The 19085-nt window shown below is 35.8% G+C and overlaps 1 long non-coding RNA gene across 1 annotated transcript; it reads left to right on the top strand.

The window, feature by feature from the left end:
* Nucleotides 1–10665: 10665 nt before the first annotated feature.
* On the top strand, nucleotides 10666–16659 carry LOC116153912 (uncharacterized). Its single transcript, XR_010381795.1, has 3 exons — nucleotides 10666–11157; nucleotides 15151–15241; nucleotides 16473–16659. It is a non-coding gene; the product is annotated as an uncharacterized LOC116153912 (long non-coding RNA).
* Nucleotides 16660–19085: the final 2426 nt, after the last annotated feature.

The raw sequence follows: 19085 nt of genomic DNA, 5'->3' as shown, positions 1-19085 counted from the left end.
CTACTGGAAAAAATGAGACCTAATCATGGTACTAGAGATCACTTTCCCTCTCCTACACCTTATCACAATATGAGTAGATTTCTTGTATAATAACAAGAGTATAACTAAAAGAACTTCAAACCTCAGACCCTACTAAGGAGTCTCTAGGAAAGCCGAAAATCACAAGAGAAGCAAAAGCATGGAACACTAGACAAATATTAGCCTCTGAAACTGTAGCTACAGTGAACATACATAAGGATTAAACCCTGGACAGAAAGATATAAAACCTCATGCTAAAGGTCTATCCACATCATTCCTTTTACCTATAGTCATGCCTGGATTTCAACAAGATAATTGTAAGGCATGGCAAAGAGAAAAAATACACGCCGAGGGGCAAAGTATCAGAACCAAAGCCAGATACAGCAGAGATTTTGAAATTATCACAGTAGCAATTGAAAGTAACCGTGATTAATATGCTAAGGGTTCTACTGCAAAAAGTGGACAACATGCAAGACTGGATAGATAATGTAGCCAGAGATAAAAATTCTAAGAAAGAAAAGGAAATGGTAGTAATCAAAAGACTATAACAGAAATGAAGAATGGCTTTGATGAGCTCATCAGTAGACTGGACGCAGCTGTGGAAAGAATCAGTGAGCTTGAAGATATGTCAACATAAACCTACAAAACCGACATGCAAAGAAAAATAAAGAAAAAAAAGATTGAACAGAATATCCAATAACTGAAGGATGATTACAAAAGGTGTAACATATGTAATGGAAGTATCCAAAGAAGAGAGGAAAAAGTAGAAGAACTTTTTGAAAAAGTAGTAGCTGAGAATTTTCTAAAATTAATGACAGATTACCAAATCACAGAGATAAGACAGTCAGAAAACACTAAGCAAGGTAAATGCCAAAAATTCTATACCTAAGCTCATCTTATTCAAATTTAAAAAAAAATTAAAGACAAAGAGTAAATCTTGAAAGAAGCCAAAGGGTAAGAAAACTACAGTAACTACAGAGAAACAGGGATAAGAATTCCATTGGACTTTTCAGAAATATAGAAATTATGGAAGCAAGGAGAGAGAATGGAGTGAAATATTTAAGGTGTTAGGAGGAGAGAAATGGGAACGTAAAATTCTGTATCTAACAAAAGTAGTCTTCAGAGTAAAGGAGAGTACTTTGGTGATTATGATGTGTCAATGTAGGCTCACCAATAGTAACAAATGTGCCACCCTGGTGGGAGATGCTGATAATGGGGGAGAAGGGTAGGCATGTGTGTGGACAGGGGGTATTTGGGAAATCTTTGTATCATTGCTTCAGTTTTGCTGTGAACCTAAAACTGCTTTTAAAAATTGTCTTTTAAAAAACTGCATTTTTGAATTTTAAAAAAGTGAAGCAGAAATACTTTCTCAAAACAAATAAAAATTCAGCGAATTTGTTACCAGTAGATTTGCCTTGCAAGAAATACTGAAAGATGTTCTTCAAAGAGAAGGCAAAGTATACAGATCACAAACTCAAATCTACATGAAGAAAGGAAGAGTATTAGAGAAGGAGTAACTGAAGGTAAAACAAAATATTTTATTTTTCTATTCCTAATTGATCGAATAGGACAATTTGTTCAAATAATAACAACAATGCATTTGGTGATTATAGCTTGTGGATAAGTGAAATGAATGATAGCCATGGTGTAAGGGAAGGGAGGAAGGAAATGGGAGTACTCTAAGCACTTGTATTCCCCGTTAAGCAATGTAGTATTATGTGAATGTGAATTTGGATTAGTTGTAAATGTACGTCACAAACTCTAAGGCAGATGTGGGCCAGTCAATTTACAAGATGTAACTCCCATAGTTTTCAACCCTGTAGCAAGTACTTACTTTCTATTACAGATGTGAAAGCTAAGAATAGTTGAGAAAAACAATTTTTTTGTAGATGAGAAAAACTAATGCTCATAGAAATTAGTTAAATCACATAAGAAGACTCACAATTTTAACCCATTTCCACCAAATTTCTAGCAAATTTCATGATGCTTCTTGTTTGTGAGCCATCTTTAAAAGATCAAGGAGCAAACTCATAAGTGAATGATCAAAGCAAAGGAAAAAGAAAAAAAAAGATAATTTTTTTTTCCAAAAATGATGGAAGTAGCAAATCTGTTTGCCACATCCACATTAAATGAAGGTAATTGATGGAGAATACGTTTCCACAAAAGCCCAGCTCTTTGCATTCCTGGGATAGTACTGTTATCAACCAACTTAAAGGTATACATTGTCAAAGGATGGAAAACTGATGTCCTCCAGTGTCCTGAAGGGGCATCCAAATCTTACCTCCCAACCCAATTCAAAGGTTCATTCATTCCTTCAGTAAATGTTTATCCACCAAGTACAGCATGCCCTGAAGGAGAAGATGCTCTGGTATTTCTGTGACAAAGCAGCTCTAATCATTAGAAAGTCCATAATTACATTGTACTAAAAGCTGTCCTCGTTAGTACTAACTCTGCTTTGCAAATAAAAGCCAGTACATTCCCCACGCGGTAGTCTTGGACATATTTGAAGTATGTCTCATGACTTGTCTGGACTAAACATTCCTATACTCATCCTTTGTGGGAAGGAAAGTCACGACTTACATTTTTCTAGATTGGGGGCCCAATGTTTGCAGAATATTTTTCTTGGCCCATACACAGTTTTAAAACAGCAATTGCCAAGATTGAAAATCAGAAGACATCTCATAATAATAAGTGTATCTCACGTTTTGCTAAATATTTGAAGGTCCCGAGATCAAAGGCCCCTGGAAAGTGGGCCCTTAACCAGGTCATGCGCTACCCGATCCACCCCCTGCCCCCATCTGCTCGTATTGCCTGAGGGAGTCCACATGGTAGTTGCCGTTTAACATCTTGCTCTTTCTATCTCTTTGTTTCTGTCTTTCTCCCTCCTCTCTTCCCTCCTCCTTCCCTCCTGGTGTCCTTACGTCCTGCCTGCCTTTCTTCTTTCCTTCTTTCAGTTCTGAGTCGGCTTCACTTCTTTACAGTCCATGCCTGGTACCGTAAGCAATTAAATGTATTCCTGAACTGTATGTCACTACCCCTCACAAAACTTTACATCCAGAACTAAGCACAATACAGCACTGTTTAGACCACTCTCTTTGATCATGACGCCATCCTCCTACAGAAAGATAACAAGCGCATTACATCCTTAGGTGTCCAAAATAAGCTTACACTGAATTCATAGTCAAGTAAAATTCTCAAGGCTGAAGCACCACTCTCTGCACAGCTGAAATTCCTTGAAAACCACTTGCAGACTGGGCACTTCTTTACATCCTAGAGGGATACGTAGAGCTCCAGCTAACTGTGAGACTAAACATAAGTCATCCCTGCAGTGACCCGTAGCTGTGTTCTGATAACTCAGCTTTTACCTTCTCCTCACTTGAATCTTTATTCTGATGACTGGGCCGCTGCTTATTTACCTGTGTTGAAGCTCCTGCTAGGAGCCCTGCCATTTTAGAACATGTGCCTGGTCCCTAAACCCCAGCACAGCACCAACTTTGACAAATGGTAAGTTGCCTGGATCTCAAAATGAATGATTTCCCTGTTACCCCAGCATCCTCATTTGTCATCCTTCCTGTTCTACCTGCTGAGCTGCTATACCAGGCTCTGCGTAGGCTCTGGTCCCGTCAGCATCAACGCTAGGAGCAGACAGGACCAGATCCAGGTCCCAGGCACTGCTAGTGACGTACATGATCTGCTAAGTAAATCGTACCTACTTTATCTTTCTAAATGTAAATAGTAGTTAAGTGAGTCTGTGGTATAACGGTTTGACCTTTTTAGTCTTAATTGATAACAATCTTTACCAGCAGTATAATGAATAAGTATAGGAATTTTTTTTACAGTAACATATAGTTACAGTCCGAAAATATTCACAGAGGGCCTGTACTGTGTCCATGTTTTCCAACTGTTCTTTCCTTTCAGTGACCATCAACCTCCGTGTTGCTTGCTTTAGCAATAAACTGTAAGTTATAGTTCAAGTTTCTAGGTATAGAACTTTATAAATGTCCCTACTCCATTTACCTACTTAGATATAGCCTTTCGCTTTGTTTTAAAACACTTTTCAACCTTAAGTCACACAATATATTACATGTGCTTTCTAGTGTTAAAGCTTCTGGAAAAATGTTAATTATCCCCTTCTTATCTACAAAGTAACTAAAGCAAACTCTGAACAGGCCAAATACAGAAATCTGCCGCTCCTTTCTATAGCAAATTCTCTGAGTTAACCTACTTCTTATTTTACTATATCATTAGGCCTTGAGGTTTAGCCTTTGTCTTCAACTTAAACATTGCTGTTTTTAGTAGGTGGAGAATATTCAACAAATAAATATGGATTCTGGCATTTCAAATTCACAGGTAAAATACTTCTCACCAGTAAAATACAAACATTCCAAGCAGAACTGATAGGTATCCGCTATAAGAGATATAAGTAAATACTTGTGTGTAGAATCTACAGAACTGGGGCTTATTCAAAGTGAGCTTCAAAAAAAAAAAGCAGAATCTAGTCTGACTCCTCAGTCGGTGATGTGTGTGAGGTGTGATGGAGTGATGGAGTACCGCAGCTAATAGAGGATGGGACTTAGGAAGAGACAAGGCAAAAAACTATATTGTAGATGTGTGGTGGGTCAGGGTCCCATTGGATATGCAGGGAGAGATGTGTAAAACACAGATAGACATATTAATCCAGAACTCCAGAAGGTCTACACAGGAGAAAAAGATCTGGGATTTATTAGTAAACAGGCGTGGTGTGAAACCATAAGAAATAATGAGCTTGTTCAAGAAAAACAGGAAGATCAGAAGGGGAAAGTGCAGAGGCAGGAACACTGGGGGACATCACAGGACTTGGTTAAATTGTAACAGTAACTACCCCACGAGATAAATATTATCCTGAAAAATCGGATAGCCTGCCCAAAAGTCCATACTACTCCACATAAGGCACCAAGTTCAAATGGTTTTATAGGGAAGTTTTGCAAACATTAACCTTTTTCCAAAGCATTCACCAGTGGATTTCAACCGGGAAGAATTTTTTGTTTGCCAGGGGACATTCATCAATGTCTGGTGACATTTTTGAGTCACAAGTGGAAAAAGGTGGTGGTGGTAATGGGGAGGGTGTTCTTTTGGCCCCTAGTAGGAATAGGCCAGCATGCTGCTAAACATCCTGTAATGCACAGGACAGCCCCCACAGCAAAAAACTATTGGCCCCAAATGTCAAGAATGCCAAAGTTGAGAAATCCTGGCATAGAAGGAAAACTTGTAAAACAAACAAACGAAAAGCTTGTTCTTAGTTTACACTTGAAGGCAAATGAAATTCTAATACTAAAAACTATTAAAGATTGCTATGATAAACTTATGAATAAAGCATACTTACAATTGTTCTTGCAGATATGCCAATAAAATATGAGCAAGTCTAATGTTTTTAAAGTAATACACCATGACAGAGAAGGTGTTATTTCAAGCGTGCATGGATGATTCAACAAAAGCAAATCTGACAATGTCTAATATGAAAGATAATGCAGAAAATCTGTATCTCAACATATCCTAAACAGTATTCTTAAATTCAATATCCAATCCTAATAGAAAATTATAATCATAGCCAAGTGAAGCAATCTTTCTTAACATGGTAAAACATACATATTAAAATTTAAAAAATCATCCTGAACAGTGAACTACTAGAGGTATTTCTATTAGAATTAAGAAGAAGAGTAGTGTGACAATCGTCACTGTTGGGTTATACTCTATAATATAATAAGACAAGAAAAGAGCTGATAATATAAATTTTAGAATGAAAGGGACATAATCATTATCTACCTATATTTTTATGCTTAGAGAATTCAATAAAAAAGAAAAATATTTAAATTACTGAAAGAATATAGAAAATTTTATTAAAAGCAAAATAAAACATTATTAAGTGTTTAATACCAGAAATGGTGAGCTAATTATTGAGTTAAAATCATCATTCTGTTGTCTTTAATAATAATGGTAATAAGCTTTAAACAGAGGTTATCTTTTGTTTTTTGGCTACCCACTGTCTCTTCGTCCTCTTTTATAGAGCAACCTCCTAGTTGTGTGGTGGGGCACTGGAGATGTCCGTTACATGCTGCTGTCTGGATCCCCAGAACTACTCTGGCCATCTCTTCTTTCTGAATCCATTTTTCTTTTTTTGAAGAGATACCCTATTAAGGTTCAATGGATTTGAAATTGTTTGTTAAAGTAGTTTTATGGCCTTCAACTAAAGAACTAAAAAATTGACCTATGGATGACCAAAAAAAAGAAAGAAAAGTTTAATCACAAAAGCAAAAGAACACATGAGCAATTAGTCTTACATTGTTCCTGGATGGAGAGACCCAATCAGTAAAGATGTAAGTTTTCTCCCCAAATAACGATTATAATTCTGTGCAATCACAATTCCATTATTGGTGTGACCCTTAAGTAATTAATACCACATTTTAGTTGAAAAACAAATGCAAGAAAATAGGCTAATTTTTGCAAGTATAGTGCAGTGGATCTTCCCATCAGATAATAAAAACAGAACAAATAAGCTCTGTTTATTGTAGGAAGGAACAAGCATAAATACATACATAAACAGACATAAAAGAAATTCTAGCAATAATTTCCATATGATAAAATTCTAATTGAAACCTAGTAAAAATTATTCAAACAAGTTATACCCTCCCCCCATATTACACACACACACACACACACACACACACACACACATACCCGAATTGATTAAAGGTTTATATTTAAGCTGTAGAATTATAAAAATTTAAGGAAAATTTAGGAGAATATTTTCATCAGCTTGGTGTAGAGAGGGTCTATGTTTGAAAAAAAGAAACCTTGGCCAAACATCATAAAGGAAAGAACAGATATATTTGTTCACATAAAATATAAAACCAAAAGTCCCTACACAGTAAAAGTCACCAGAAACAAAGAATAAAAACACATTTGACAAGTGAGAACGTATTTTACCTCATGAGTAATCCAAGAATTGCGATTTTTAACAACAATCAAATTGGGAATGATTGAAAGACCTAGTAAGAAGGGGATTCCAAACACTGTGAATGGAGATCAATACATTTCTGAAGGGCAATTTGGTAAAAAGATTCTAAATTCTCAGTGAAGAGCAATTTCTACTCAGCAAATTTACTTCTAGGAATATATTAAAAGGAAACAGTGTGACAAGTACAAAAAGCAGCTGTATGTTTGGTTTCTTGAACGTAATAGTAATAATTTGGAAATGAACTAAATGACCATCAGTGATGGATTACGCATGAGAACAAAGTATAGTACAACCATGCAGGAAAATGTTTATGATACAGTCATTAAATAGTCTGACCTATGACTGTCGGTAATCAACAGATGGTCACTAGACATCAAGTAAAAGAAAGCAGATTGTGTATTCAGATAGCCTCTATGGAGTAGAATCCCAAATTATGAAAGCAAAGTCTGAAAGAATATTCATCAAATTATTAGAGTCACTACTGGGGGATAGAAAATTAAAATTTTTACCCTTTTTTCACTTCATACATTTTTGTACTGCTAGAATTTTTCACACAGGTCAAATATTACTTTCATAATTGTAACACAGTAATATCTGTTCAATTTTGAAGGAAAAGTTGGATCAGAAAATAAAAATCATATATTTGGACCCAATAATTTCACTTATTATCGTTGATTCCAAAAAAAAAAAAAAACCTCAAAATAAGAAAAATCTACCGAACTATTTTATTGGATCATGATTTATAATTGTAAAATAGTAAAACTAGCAAATATGTACAACAATAAGAGAACAGGCCATTTGATATAATATTTTATATCCATTAAAATGTAATTATGAAGATTTATGGGAACTTGACACAACATATTTGACAAAAACAAGTGAAAAAGCAGAATATAAATTTTAAGTGTTTAGGGAACATCTGATTGTGTGCATATGGATGACAGATTTAAATGGGATTTACTAAATTTGATGGGATTCTTCTTAGCATGTTCATATGTTTAAATTTTAACCTCTTGGTAATATTACTTAATTTTATTTCATAAAAATACTTTAAAAAAATGAGGCATCCTTTGTTTCAGTCCATAAAGTCTCCTTGGCTGTTTGTTGAGCTCCTAGGAGGCAAGCAAGTCGTTTGACCTATGGGTCTTCACTGCCATTTCGTAACCCAGTTTCTGATTGTTTATTTGTGTATTTACTGGCTTATAGTCATTTAAAGCTTAATCATACATTATTAAGTTTTCTTTTTTTCCCATGTTACTCACTGAATTCTGAACAACATGAGGGCAACAACCACACTGTTCATTTACATTGTTTTCTAGTAAAATTATTATAATAGTTCCACATTTACACCTAAGTTGTAATAATCTCTCAGAAAATGAAAACTGCCCAGATAAGAGAAACATATTTATAAAAAGAGACGGGTCAGGAAGCACAACACGTATACAGTCCTTTATTAGATACTAGGCACTGTTGCACACATTTTACAAACAGTAACTCCTTCAGTCCTTATGATGAGCCTATGAAGTAGATACTGGTGATAAACTATTTTATGGATGAAAAAAGCTGAATTATAAAAAGTTAAGGAGTAGATAAACCCTAGATATGTACCCAGGTGGTCTGGGTGGAATGGCTCCAGACTGTGCCATTCTTTACCAGTGGTGTTATCTAATATGGCTCCTTGGTATTGTTATTAAACAGGTGTATCAATTAGTATTAGGTGATATATACATCAAGTAATCCATTTAAAGAAAACTGTAGAATATATGCATATATATTGAACATAGTACTGAAATTTTAGGGGGATTTTTGAGGATTTCATGTACTTTCAGGAGTTAGTCTCAGAGAACCCATTAAAAGATACCCGAACTGCATTTTCAGGTTAGTTAATAAAGAGTTCTCTCTGAGAAACTATGAGATAACATTCCTTTTCTCTAATTCCAAAGTGTCATTTAAAATTAAGAAATGAAATTGCATATATTTAACTTACACAGAATCTAGGCTATTGGAGAAGTTCATCTGTCTCCATTGGTTTACTGAGAGAGACCAAGTAAGGAAGCCCAGCAATTGTAAAATATGGTTGGTCACGTTTCCGTCTTAATGGAATGCTGGCAGTGGAGCAGGAGTTTCCATTATATAGAAAGGAGCAGCCTCTGATTCTAGTTAAAGTCAATCAACTGAAAGATTTTGGTCAAAAATGTTGTAAACTCATATGCAACGCAGTGCTAAAAGTATTTGCAGGGTGACGAAGTGATTATTTTTAACATGTCGGGTCTTCCACATAGTAATAAATGTGTTCTTCACTTATACTTCCTATGCTCTTGGTAAATTGTGAACTTCACAGATTACCGTTTCACCTACCATCAATGCAGTACAAAGTTAAGCTATTAAGCTATTTAAACTTCACAAATGATTAAATTGTACACTTTAGAGAGAATGCTTTACAAACACCATCATAAATTCATAGTACTTTCAGTACTTTTTTTCTACACTTCAAATGGGCTACTGATGGCTATAGATGGGATAGTCCTATCTAGTCCAATGTTATTTTACTGTTTCGGTACATTTGACAATAAGGAATGTATCTTTTCAGCAGATTTAGCAATGGTACCTTGAGACATTAGCAATCAACAAAAGCTAAATACTTAAAATTTTCATACCTCTTTTAGGTCAGTCAAAAGGACAGTAATGCTCTACTGTTTTGTGATACATGGCATTTTTTTTTCTTATTTTGAAGTGCCTTATGTCCTTTGCAGAGTGGATCTTACTCCTCAGAAAGACTGAGTGTAAAACAAGATAATATATGTAAAAGCACTATAGTGAGTATAAACTAAGCAAGGTATTCTTCATCATTCTTACGTCTTAATTTTCATGTCTTTTTAAAATTATATTACACATCTCTCTCCCTTTCCTTCAGCCTAAATAGCAAGCTTTCCTCCTATCATGCACATAGGGCAGAGTCCCCACTAGTCAGTAATCAGTGAAGCCATTCAGTGTCTGTGAGGTATGGTCAGGAAACTTGCCTCATTAAAATCAAAATCTTAATTAACAAGTTTAAACAGTGGGGAAAGATGAGCTGTCAACTCACCAGATTGTCATTTTAAAAATCCAGCATTTCTATTTAAAGCACTTGTGTTTTGAGACATCCTTTTTGGTCTTTAAATTCTTATCTCCACCCCCTCAAACAGAAACTAGGTAGAATCACAGTAGGAAACATCAGGTGAAATAAAACCTGTGAACTTTGGAATCAGACAGAACGGGGTCCCCATCCCTATTTTGTTATTTCACGTCTGTGGTTTTACCACTGAATTACGTAATCTCTCTCAACATCAGCGTCCACAGCTGTCAAGTGAGCACAGTAATAAAACCTCTAACGTTGTTAGTTGTTGTAAAGCTTCATACACAACCTGTGGCATTTAGTAAACTCTCTATGTGTGATATTTAGCGTATTTTCTTCTCTCTATACTAGTTTAAAAAGAAGTCAACTCCTCTTTGGAGAGCTATGTTTAAAAGTCCTAAACAGTCTTCTTTAATGGTACTTATACGATAGGGAATATAAACTCTTTGCCTCTCTGTCTTAACAGTGGTGACCAAATTATATGTAAAGGAAATATTCTAAAAAGTTCAGAATGATACGGTGTTAGTTTGAAAAGTAGATGTATTTTACAGACTAATTTGGATTCTTGGTGTGTAGCTTCCTCTTTCATTCTGCTTGCAGCCCAGATGATAACTGAAAAGAGATATATGAAATGTTTACAGCTTATTTTATCCTCTCGTGTTCTTCATTAACTTACTGTGGGTGTTGTTCTTTTAAAAGGCCAAGGTTCATGGTTCTGTTTTTTAATTGCAATTCACTCTTTCCTACTTCTTCCAGGAGCTTCAGCTTTATCATTGCTGTGAGATTTACAGCGCTTCCTTCCATCGTCAGCCTGCTAATAGGCAGTGGTTGAACTCCCCGGAGTCTAAACTAGGAAATATGAGCAGAACGTAATTGCTATAGCTGGAATCGCATTCCACTTCAGAAGCTTCTTAACAGCATTCTCAGATGTGTGAATATCCATTAGTGACCCAAGGGGATTACGCCCTGGCACCGAGTTTACCTTTATGAGGGGACTGGATGATGAGACCTTCTCTGCCAAAAGCAGAAGGTGAGGAAAGGCAAGGGGCTCAGAGGTTGGTGAATTCAAAAGGAAAATGTGTGGGAAAAGATCATGCTTTTAAAAGACAGGAATTCAAAAAGAAAACTATAAAATTTGGCCTTGGGGGTTCGTAAGTTTACTATTTATATTGAGTAAATAGCTAACAATTATCAAAACATCCAAGGGCAATAAGGCTAAGAAACATGACTTGGTCTTCCTGTGTCTGTTTATGTGGATGGTAATTGACAGTAAGCAACACTGAACTTTCACTTCCTGTTCCCTGTATCTAGGACAGACAATGCTGGGAGGATGAGTCAGTTGCTCCAGCAGCAGTTGCCCTTTGAGGAGAAAGCTTCCTGATTTCCCCATGTCTCTGTTTAAACATTGCTGCCCTTCCTGCCCACCCCCAACAGCTCTTCAGCTTCTCTTTCTGTAGCACCCCTAACTGCTGTCCCCTAGATGTTACAGCAGTCAGAAAGGCTCCACAGTTCTTAGATCAAAGGAGTATTTTTACATGGACTTGCCCATTTTGCAGAAGGGGTTCATGAGTTTTCTTGGATAAACAATGTCTGCATTATCACATTTGTGCAATTACTTTGAAAGTCTACCATGTGTTCACGTAATATGTACAGTGAGAGGATAAGCAAAGAGAAAATTCTGGAGTTAAATTTATGATTTAAACTCATAGTAGCAAAGTGAGGGAAGAGTTCATTCAAAATATCAGAATCTGGAAAGTATCTAGCCACATTGAACAGTCTTTCACAACTCCTTGTAGAAATCTTTGCTTCTAGTAATAAATAAATATTAGTGCAAATAAATATAAAATTTAATAACATATTGTTTAAAATTGTAAGTTTTGAATACGTGTATGAATAAATGAGTGAATGAATATAAGTATCATTTAATTAGAATTAGAAATTTCCTAGCCAAAAAACCATGGCTTGTATGGTTCATGAGCAGCAGATGGGTATTCAGATTCCTTCCATTAGAGTATGTTTCACAACTCTGGCTACACATTAGAATCACCTAGGGAGCTTTAAAAAAAAAATGCTGCCTGAGACCCCACCTCCTGAAATGCTGATTTAATTGGTCTGTGGTGGGCCTAAGCATGGGTATTTGTTGAAAGGTCCCCAGAGGATTCTCATATGCAGCCATACTACATTACAGCCTTGTGGGCAGGTCTTAGAATGACTTGCAGGTTATAGGAATGAACATCTCTCACTGATGTATTTAGGGGGAGGGAATCTTGAAAGAGTTAGAGAGGGAAGGATGTGAAGGAGGAAGAGAGAGGGAGGGCGGAAGGGAGAGAGAGAGACAGAAAGAAAGAGAAAGGGGGAAGAAGGAGAGAGGGAACAAAGTAAATTCTGGTTAGTCTACATAAACATTGAGTTTTTACTGCATGTCTGTTAAATATTGACACTATAATAGTGAATATAAACAGACTTTTGTGGAGCCTATAGTCTATTGAGAGGAAACAGACATTAATCAAATAAAACAGAAATGCCTATGAAATTCTAACTGACAAAAGCCATGAAACAAAACAAAACAAAACAAAAAACCACATAGTGCTATAGGAAAGACGTTCTTCTGTACTCTTTGGGAGGCAGGGGTTTCCCAGTGAAGTGATTATGAACCGAGACCCTATTTATAGAAAGAGATGAGGGAATGAAGTGATACAAGACAGAGGGGACTGCATGTACAAAGGCCCTGAGCCTCCAGGGACTGTTTATTGAAAGGAAGCCAGTAAGATTCCCGATAGAGACCAAGGAGAAGATTGGTTTGATGTGTGCCTGGACGAGAGTCAGTTCATGCTGGCTGGCCCTGTAATGCTGGTTCGTGAGACACTTTTGATTATTAACCTAAAAATAAAGGAAGTCAGTGAAGGATTTTAAGAAGAAGTAAAGTATTATCAGACTTAGGTTTGTAATGACCATCCAGTGAGGGAAATGTATTGGAAGGAGATAAGAGTGGAGAAGGGAGATTAACTAGCAGGTCAGTCCAGGTAAGAAGCGATAGAAGTTTGGCTTAAGGAGATAGTTCAAATGGAGACAAGCAGGAGGGTTTCAAAGGACATTTTAAATATGAAATGTAGTGAGCAGGTAAAATGTTGAGGAAGAGAACCATGTTTGGGAAGAAGACCATGAATGTTTTTTGTATATACTGAAGTAGTGTTACTTTTATATCATCCAAATGGAAATATCAAGCAGGGTGTGGATTTGTGAGTCCGAAGCTCAATGAAGAGGTTTTTTTTTTTTTTTTTTTTCCTATAGAAAATACATATTTAGGAGTCATTTTCAAATTGCGCTAATGAATACCATTAGATGAAATTTCCTTTAGAGAAGGTATAAAGGAAAGTTTGAAAAGAGTCTAGGGCCTAATCTGTAAAAACATTCTGTCCAGAAGAACACTTGGAAAATGTGGCCTACATTTATTTCAGATTGTCTTTCTTTTATTTTCCTGCATTTATGCATCATAATATGAAAGTTTCCATGAAGTTGGAATCAGTTTAAACTGAATATGGTCATTAATGCTTTTGCTCACAGCCAAATGACTTCTCAAAGTCCAAGTTCATAATAATTTTTATAATATAGTCTGAGAAATATCAATCTGATGCTCAGAGGAAAGTAGATAATTCAAAAGGGATTGAGAGGTTTCAAAACTATTATAACATCCAAAATCATATGAAAATTAATATGGATCTAATCAATGATGTGCTGGTAATTATTTCACAATTGGGTCTCCAAAATTAAAGGAAAAAAAAACTGGTTTGGAACAGTTGTCCATTCTCATGGTGTAAATGCTCCCATTGTGGCTTCAATAATGTCAGTGAACCCAGGGTTTAAAACAGATTGACAAAGATGATCCTTGCAAGCCAGTTCGAGCTAGCTCAAGATGAAAACATGAAATCTCAAGAGATGACCCAACTTCCATAACCTCATAGTTCTAGCAAATGGAACATCTGAAAGAGGACGCAGAATGTCTCAGAAGCCTAGTGCTTTTTCTGCTCACCATGCTAGTAATAGTGATGCAGACTAGTAGTTCTCCAGATGTGATCCTAGGTCCAGCAGCCTAAGTAGTGTCTAGGAAATTGTTAAACATGCAAATTCACAGGCCCCTTCCCAGACCTACTGAACCAGAAAATCTAGGACCCAGCAATGTGGGTTTTGACAAGTCCTCCAGGTGATTCTGATACATCCCAAAGTTTGAGAGCCACAGTCTTATACGATAATAATACCTTGATTTTTAAGTACTCGATGCTTTCCAAAGAGTTACTGTCCTGTGGCACGTTTCCCATAACCCTAAGTCTAATAACAGTAACAGTGTAAAACTGCTCTTCGGCAAAATCAGTCTGGAAGCCTTGTTAGATTCAACAAAGAGAAACGGAAAATTTAAAAATGAGCTAAGTTTCTGATTTATTGTGCTGATTGTGAACAGAGAGAAAAACAGTCCTAAGGGTAGAATTTGTATCAACAACGTCTTGTTGGAAGTAAAGGCTAACATACAGAGAGAAGTTGAAAATGCCTGTGAGGTTTTTAGCTTGTTTACCTGGAGGAACAAGGGTTTCACACAAAAATTAATTTTAAAAAACCTGTCCACAACATAGCCTGGTTTCTCCCCAGTTTGTTGGTATGGCTTTCTGTTGAGCACACTCAGAACTTTATAAATATATCTCATATTGACACTTAGCCTCCTGGGGGTAGAAAGCATGTTCAGCACCCAAGAGGTCCTGGGTTCAATCCCCTGTACCTCCTCCAAGCAGAAATCAATGAATTAACTGAATTACCTCTCCCTCATTAAAAAAAAATGCAAACACTTAACCTCCTGAATAGTATTATATTTTCCATCTCTCTACTGGAGGACATAGAGCTTTATTCATCCTTACTCATTGCACAGCTTGGCAGAATGTCTTCCGCATTGTAGATTACCCTAATCACTGACATAAGGCATCTATGTGTAGGAATCATTTCACAATCTTCTCCAAACTTTACTTTGATGCCTCAGGACAACGGGAAGCAGGAAGTGAATATAAAAAGGAGCAACTGGAATCAACTTTCCGGGAGCACTCACAACCACAAACCGACCTTCAAACAAGGTACAGTCACAGCTTAGTTCAAACCAATACATTTTTAAGTGAGTATCCTTTTGATGCAGCCAGCCCTCATTCCGTATATGTCAAGTCCCTGATTTTAGTGATTTCCCTGATTTGTTTATAGTTCCTATAGTTTTGGGGTCCTGATATTGTTTAGCCTTTCATTTTATATTCACATTGAAGTCAACCTCAAGTGTAGAACATATTTGTAAACTGAAATTGTAGAATTACATATCAAAGTATATTTTATATATTAATTCTCTAATACTCTTGCTGTCTGAAATATTTTAGCGAGATGGAAAAAACATTTATGTTTGTATGTATGTGTCAAGGCATGCATGAACTATTTTATGGAAAATAAAATAGAAGCTCCTAGTAAACTTTTATTACTAGTATAGAATATTATTATAGAATATAGAATGGGCATTTCTCAGTTTATGAGCAAAATCTAAGTATGTTTACTATCAGCAGGAAAGGAGAAAAGGAAGAAAAAGAGAAATATATTTGTAGATTTCGAGAAAGAAAAGTATGTTTTTGTATATATTCAGATACACGTGAAACTTTAGAAAAAAAGTGGTACATTTATTTGGGTGTAATACCACTCCTTATATTTTTCTACTCTGAAATAAAATAAATTATATGGATCTGGGTAAGAAAGAGTACAGGTACTGGAGCAAGGTGCCAAGAATAGAACCTGTTCTGCCTCTGTGACCTTGGGCAATTCATTTCATGTGAATCTCAGTCTGAATAACTAGATAATAATAATACCTAATGCAAAGTGCTGTTCAGATGACTAAAATTCGGTTTCAAATGGAGAAATTAGCATAGCACCTGAATCAATATTAGCCCAAGTATCTAAAACCTGGCTAAGAATATTCCTCGGGGTAAGAATTTAATTATTTGAAAGTTAATCAGTAGAGGGAATTAGCATTCATTTTTAGTTGTCATAATCATGTTGTGATTATGGTTTTGTTTAAAGAGTTATTTGTCTTGTAGAGATTTACTGAAGTAGTGAAGATGAAATAATATAATGTCTTAGATTTGCATGAAAATCAAGAGGGAAGCAGTAGAGGAAACAACTAGACATATTGTTGAGATTCGAATATATATACACGGGTTTGGTTTTATTATTCCAGTCACTGTTGCATAAATTTGAAAAAATTCATAGTAAAAAGTAACGGGCAAGAATAGATGAATGAATCACAATTTTTTGTCCTTTAAATCTTTTGGCTAGTCTCTGAAAAGCCTGGCTCTCACGTGGGCAGCTGCCTTGCTTGTGTGCCCATGGCATCCGAGACTGCCGACATGTACAAAGTTCACTGGAAAAGGAGGAAAATGTTTGCCTGTGGAGCGCCTTCCGGAGAACAAATACGTGCATTCCTCCTTCCTGCCCATATTTATGAATAAAGGGGATTTTTTTTCCTGCAAATGGAGTATATTATTATATATGAATGAGGTAATTTTTCAGTAAATATGAGTAAGAACAATACCTTTTTGTGGCTCAAAGACCTAGTATCCTAGTGGATTTAGAAAACTCTGTAGAATTGGATGAGTGATATCTATATATTGATAAGACAGCAAGGAAGAAGGCCATTTCAATATAACGTTATATCAGAGTAATGAAAATATGCTTAGTAGGGGCCATGTGACAAATTTGCCATGACTATAAAAGTGTGAACACTTTTCCAAAGTTTTGCAAATCTGCCTTAGTGGAAACGCTTTCTAAGTAATGAGATATCCTTTATGACGATCAAAGGGAAAATGCATTGATAACATTGAACTTCATGGAACCTAACCAAATCCCACATGATCGATAGAAGGCAGTTTTCAAATCATCTCAAAATAAATAAATTTACCCCAAGATTAAAAAGATACATGTATTTTCCCATTTAAATCTAATTTTGGTTATCTCCTTTATTGTTTAGGTTTTCCTTATATTTATCAGAGTAAGATTGTTCTTAACCTTAGTAAACTTTTCATGTGATTCATTTTTTTAATAGACTTTATTCTTTTAGAGCAGTTTGAGGTTCACAACAGAATTGAACAGAAAATAGAGTTTGCACATAGCCCTCCCCACCCACACATATATACTCCCCTACCCTCAGCATCTCTCATCAGTGTGGCATTTTTGGTACAATCAATGAACCAACATGGGCACGTTATTATCAGCCAAAGTCTATAGTTTGTGTTGGGGTTCACTCTTTGTGTACTTTCTATGGGTTTTGACAAATGCATAATGACATGTAGCCACCACTATAATATTGTACAGAATTATTTCATTGCCCTAAAAATCCCTTGTGCTCTATCTATTCATCCCTCCCTCCCTCCGTGTGCCCAAATCCCTGGAAACCATGATCTTTTTATTGTTACTGTAGCTGTGCTTCATGTAATTCATTTTTAGGTCATTGTCATGGTGAAGGCACATGTTTGACTCTCAGTGAATTTTTACGATAAGGAAGTAGTGTACTTCAAAGTCACTTTTTAAAGTGCCTTTGGTAACTGATGTGTTTTAATCAGATCTACTCTTACAAATGTCCTAAAGGAGCCTAAAATTTTTGGTTTTATCCCTTACAAATATATGACTTTTTGACAACCAGATACTGGTAAGTAAGTATAGATCCAGTGTAAACATGAGAAACTATAAATTATAGTATCTTTTAAAAATTAGTTTAGTGCACTGTCCATTTCAAAAAGCCTGGAGCATGTTAAGCTTACTCAAAACAAAACAAAGGCCCCTGTATTGCATTTGAGTTTTATTGTCATTGATGGTGGTGTTGCTTAGTGATTAAGAACAGCAACAAAGACAAGTGTCTAATTCATGAAAACTGGAAAAAGGAAAAAACCCTTCTGTTTAACCTCAGAAGAACTTGTTCTGACCTATCATCTAATCCTCATAATCACACTATTGAAAAGGAGTCACCTTTTGTAAAAAAGGAAAAGGTTAATCTGGACAATGTTGTTTTTATAAGTAATATGACAGAGCATGTGCTTTCAGCTGAATTTATCAATACTCATGGACAGAATTCATGGCATTTTTCTACTTAAATTACTATTTGCATACAGTTTGATTTATATGCAAAGGATAAACTGAGAAAGCACAGAGGGTTATCATTTTTTTTAACCTTACATCCTTAGTTGATGGCAAAGAATTTAACATCCATAGATACTGTCCTCTAATTTTAAGTAACGCTAATGATTTATGAAAGGAAATAAAATATGTTCAGATTAAGTCTCCAGAAGAAAATGCTTGGAGTGTTACAGTTTGGAGATACAGTTTCTTTTGTGAAACATAGAAAAGTCCCTCCTTAGCCCACATGGAATTGTTACAGGGTGTTACTTACTGTTAGTGATAACCTTTGACTTCTGTTGTGCTGTCAAGTGGTGGGCTGAAAAAACAAGTAGTCTTAGATTGTGATACGATCGGATGCTCATTGCAGCTGGATTTAGACAGTATTAGTGTTAAGTTACATTGCATTCATCATGATGACATGAATACGAGTGATGTACTATAGGAACAGACGCCTGACCCAAGCTTCTGAACTCGGTCATTCTCCTTTGCGTAACATGGTAATCAAACCCGTGCATACTATAAATCCATCAGATGTCTCAAACTGCACTCCAAACTTTCTGTACTTTATATTTTGGATTGTGTTTTATGTTGTATTTCATTAAGTTATGTGTTATTTTTTTCAGTGTTTTTTTCTTTGTGTGCAAATCTCCTGATATGAATCATTGTTTGGATTAGCCTCTGAAATCAAAGCATGCCCTTAATAGAAGGAAGAGTTGACAAAGAGAAAAATATATATCCTGTAATTGTCATATACATATTTTAAAGGAAATGAGATCT

Source organism: Camelus dromedarius, chromosome 7 (genome assembly GCF_036321535.1).
Source record: "Camelus dromedarius isolate mCamDro1 chromosome 7, mCamDro1.pat, whole genome shotgun sequence".
NCBI lineage: Eukaryota > Metazoa > Chordata > Mammalia > Artiodactyla > Camelidae > Camelus > Camelus dromedarius.
Note: the sequence above shows the minus strand (reverse complement) of the source record. Positions and strands in the feature narration are given on the sequence as shown.